The following is a 4,715-nucleotide window of genomic DNA, read 5'->3' as shown; positions in this document are numbered from 1 at the left end:
CTCCCCTCCCTCCTCCTATCTCCCTCCCCTCCCTCCTCCTATCTCCCTCCCCTCCCTCCTCCTATCTCCCTCCCACTTCACCTGCAGGCAGGGAGGAAAGGTCTTAAGAGTGCCCAGGGAGAAGACAGCTGAGAGGGCAGGTGCTTCCCTGATTTCAGACTTCCAGCCCCGGACGTGTGAGAAAATACGTCTGTGTTTTAAGCCACCTCAATATATGTTATTTTGTTATAGTAGACCGAGTAAACTAAGGCAGTATCAAAAAATATTTTCAAAAGGAGACTTTGGAGAGCAAGATAATTTTCACCTCATCCCAATATGCCACAGGTCTGTAATTCTACATCCTCAAACAGTATTCAGTATCACAGGTTACTGCAGAAGATGGTAACATTATTAATTAGATTTACTGGTAGATGTCTATTGATTTTCCATGTTGACCAACAGGGAGAGGAAGACAGGCTAGGAACAATAAACTACACTCAGGTATATTCAATACACTTTTCTGGCCCTTGGCTATTCCTCTTGCCCGGTCAATATTTCACAGATATCAAAAGTAACCACCAACTAACTATACTGGAAGCAAAATAATGACAAAGAATCCACTGATGACAATATAAACTCTTAAAAGCCAGTCTAACTGGTCCTCTCCCCATCAGTTCAAAGAAATTGCCAACATTGTAGACTGAATGCTAGTGAACTACACTAGGTTCGCTATTACAGGCAGTTTTTTTCACTGCAAAAATGCTACATAAAGCACATTTTTAAGTGCCATAAACCTACTGTTTATCTTCTGTATTTAAAATGCAAAATACCATAATCACTTTACGAAATATACTTTAAATGCTGATTTCCTATTTAAAAGTTTATACATTCAAAATTCAAAAGAACCTAAAACTATTCATCCTTCCCATGTATGAAAACAGACCATTTTTTAAATAGGTAAAATTCCCTAGAGAATATAATTTTTACAACATAGCAATAAAGTAATTATCCATCCTGAAGTCTAAAACAAACAAAACAAACAAACAAACAAACAATACAAAGAACATCCTGGAAATCTAAATGCCATGTAAAAGAATGCCAGCGCATGACGGTAAAATTTTCCAAAGGCTAGGAAACATCAATAAAGATTCAAAATGTAATGCCTTATAAATATTCAACATTAGTAGACAATAACAAATAAAATCATAGAGTAAAAATTTTTGTGTTCACAGATAACTGTTATAATATTAAGGGACATCGTCATTTCCACTTTTGAATAGCTACCTCAGTTGCCATTACAGCTTCCATTGTTCACAATAAAATAGTTGCATTGTTTTTCAGTGAAAGAAGGAAAATATTGCTGAAAATAAAGAGAAAAACAAGTCTTGACAAAGCAAACAAAATGATTTTATACGCCATCTCGTTCCACCATAATTGCAGGACTGAACTAGTATCCAAAAACTAAATATATCAACAAACATATGCATTAAAATCTGTGCTTAGTCAACACAGCTATCCTGTGCTACAGGGCAAATAAAATTTAAATTTTCTATTTTTTTTTTAATAAAAGCAGTGACTTATTAGAAAGAGACTACTGGTATAGGAAGCTACAATGGGGATCGATTCCTCCAATTTCATGTGTCCTTGCTATATATGTATCTCTTTTTGTTTTTTTCATTCTGGTAACCAGAGTACATGTGACAGGCTGCATTATTTCAAATACCTAACACTGAAAGTTACTTTCAGGCCTGAATCTAAGGATGAGATGACACATTTTATAGAAGCTTCTTTTAGTACAGCAATAGGCAAATTACGGTATTAACAAGACTTTAATTCTACATTTACATTTTTTTCTCATTGTAAATGTAATGTGAAACTTGTAAAATACAGGAAAAAAATGTTTAATCACCAATAAATCCCACCATTCGGAAACCTTGCTACTTTTTGGTAGATTTCCATCCAGTGACACTGAAAGTTCAATTTTCTAATTCGATACTGATAAATATGCAGGAAAAAAAAATCAATGTATCCTCAATATGGTCTTTCAATAAATATACATAAAACAACAATTATTAATTATACGACCTGTTAATTTCACAAAAGTCTCTAAAATGTTTTAAGTGGTGGGGTGTGGTAGGGAGTCCCATAATTCAGACACTAGTCCTGAAACTGAAATCTCTTCCACAATGTTTATATGTCAACCCTTTAATGGCAGTGAGCAGCAAGCTATGACTGTTCGTACAGTGATATTAACATTAACGTCCCTACATCAAACAGGCTTTGCTTTTATTTTCTTTCCATGTATACCTCAATAGCGTTTTATTTTCACTGTAAAAATAAATAACCTATATCTGCATAGTAATTTTACATAAGCTTAAATTCAAAGACTCGCGTTTTTTTTAAGCCAACCAAACTGTTGGTGCTTCTGGCCTATGAGACGGTTTACCAGATAAAGTAACATTCTTTACAGTCCAGCATTCTCTCTCATAACATAAAAAAGAATTTAAGGAATATCCCTTAAATATAGTCACATTATCTTTTGTTTCAACTCACTGTTTATGGAAGCATGCAGATGTCAGAGTTGCAAAAACTGAAATGACTTCATTAACAAAGCAACACCCCAACGTTTAACAAATGTCAAAACCTCACACTCAAAAAAAAAAAAAATGAAACAAAACCAATTATATTACCACTAGCAAATTTTTTCCCTTAAAATTTAGTTTAGTCTTATTTCTAGTTTCAAGGGAAGCTTTGTCTACTCAAGGTATCAAAGGTCTTCAAATCCCATTCATTTTCTTCTGCCCAAGAGTTAAGAAAGTCTAAAACAGAGTAAGTCAGATTTGTTACTGGGATCTTCTCACACTTGCCTTTTAAAAGAAATCTTTCAACAAAGACTCAAAAAAGAAACAGCAAAGTTTGGGGAAAGAATTGTCTGTCTTTAGGTCAAGCATTTCCTGATAAGTGACTGAAGGTCTGGCTGCCTGGAATACACTTTGCTCACCCTAGGAATGATCAAGTCTCAAAACAAAACTTGCCTCTTCTTTATGTTGAAAGTGACCTGTTAGGACCTGATACTAATTTGACGAAGAGGTGATAGAACATGACCAACGAGGTGTCTTTGGTGGACATATTCATATAAAGGAGGCGAGAGCCACAGATTTCAGCTAAATGCTTTTTGTCACTTTTGCAAAAGAAAAGCTAATTGTTAACGGCCATGTGACATTATAGATCCCAGAAAAGGAAAGGGTGGGAGGAAGAGAGAGGAGTTCAAGGCAGTTCAGGGTCAGAAGCAGCTCAGGCATCCTGTCATTAACAAACGTTCCCCAAGCTGAAAGCAAAATACGGCTTACCCGAAAAGGAGTGGGTGAAAAGAAGGGGGAGAATGAGGGGAAAAACCACAGGAGAGTCAATGTGGCAGTGTGGGGGTGATAGGAGGGAGGGAATCTGGAGCTATCCAGCTGAGTTGGGGAGCAAAAGCATCGCGTACAAAAAAGCTGAGAAAAGCAACTGCGACGAAGACGACAGCACGAGGCACCCTCCTCCCCGCATTTTTCCCTCCCCATCGTTTTGCTGGGTTTCCCACATTCCCTCTAGCTCCGCTCCTGACCAACACTCCGGGGTGTGACCCGCCGGCAGGAGGCTGCCCTGATCTTTGTCTCTGCCGACTCCCCACGCGCGGGCTCCTCCTCCTCCTCCTCCGCGCTCCCCACCCGCGCATAGCCCCGGCGTCTCCAAGAAGCTGCAGGCGCCGCGACCGCCGCCTCCTCTCCCACCTCCCGCGGACCCGCGCCCCTTCCTTCCCCTCCCGGGCAGCGTCGTCCGCGCCTCCAGCTCCACCCCCGCCAAGGGGGACCTTTGTGTCTCGGGGGACTTTCTGCCTCTTTCCCGTCCTCCGCCTCGCGGGGAGACCGGCCTCCCCCGCAGACCAAAGCTGCAGCGAGCACCGGAGGCGGCTGCGTCTGTATCTGTCGGCGCCTGCCGAGAAGCAGCTCGCAGACACTCACACCCCACCCGAGCCCCGGAAATCCCCGGGCGACCCAGGGTCCTCGGTGGACCCCAGGGATGACAGGCGCACGACAGCCCCCCGCGCCGCGCCTCCTCGCTCAACTTCCCGGCCGGGCCTGAGCCTCCCGCGCCCCCAGCAGCCCCCGCCCCCGCCCCCGCCTCTGTCCCACGCAGCCTCCCGGCCCCGGGGCCGACCCGACACCAGGGAAAGCGCGGCGCGGACGCCGGCTGCCAACTCACCAGCAAGAGCGGGGACCGCGAGTCCCGAGTCGAGGCGAAGAGAGGCACAGGGGGAAGCGACTCCGCGGACGCCCGCGGAGACCGGATGCAGGTCCGGGTCCCAGCGGCCGGCAGACGTGAGGCGCCTCCGAGCGCAGGCCTCCGCCGCCACAGCCGCCTTCCGGATCTCGCCGCGGGTCCGGAGCCTCGGGAGGGGCCGCGGGTGTCTCACGCGTTGCCAAGTCCCCCGGTCAACATGGCTCCCGCGCCGACGAGCCGCGCGGACGGCCCACTAATCCCCTCGGAGCAGCCGGGCGCGAGCGGGGCGGGCGCCGACGGCGGGCTGAGGCGGTCCGGCCGGGCGCTGGCTCCTAATTCTCCGCGGCTCTGCGGCGGCCCGCGGGGAGCTCAGGAGACTGCAGGCGGCCGCGTTCGCTCCCTGCGTGTGCGTCGCTTTCGCACTCGGCGGCTGCGGATTGACGCCTCCGCCTGTTCCCCGGAGGAGAGCGAGC

General features: G+C 45.8%; 1 protein-coding gene across 2 annotated transcripts in view; it reads right to left on the bottom strand.

Moving 5' to 3' along the window:
* The window catches only part of LOC105483660 (cyclin dependent kinase 17), a 115,485-nt gene extending 111,129 nt beyond the window's left edge, over window positions 1-4,356 (bottom strand). Inside the window, exon 1 of one of the 2 annotated variants that reach the window (XM_011744629.3) lies at window positions 4,225-4,356. The gene's annotated coding sequence lies outside the window, so the exon portion shown is untranslated. The remainder of the gene's footprint in view (window positions 1-4,224) is intronic. The other variant, XM_071071287.1, reaches the window with a different exon arrangement.
* Between the last annotated feature and the right edge of the window lie 359 nt (window positions 4,357-4,715).

Source organism: Macaca nemestrina, chromosome 10 (genome assembly GCF_043159975.1).
Source record: "Macaca nemestrina isolate mMacNem1 chromosome 10, mMacNem.hap1, whole genome shotgun sequence".
Taxonomy (NCBI): domain Eukaryota; kingdom Metazoa; phylum Chordata; class Mammalia; order Primates; family Cercopithecidae; genus Macaca; species Macaca nemestrina.
The sequence above is the reverse complement of the archived record's forward strand: the minus strand, read 5'-3'. Positions and strand labels throughout refer to the sequence as shown.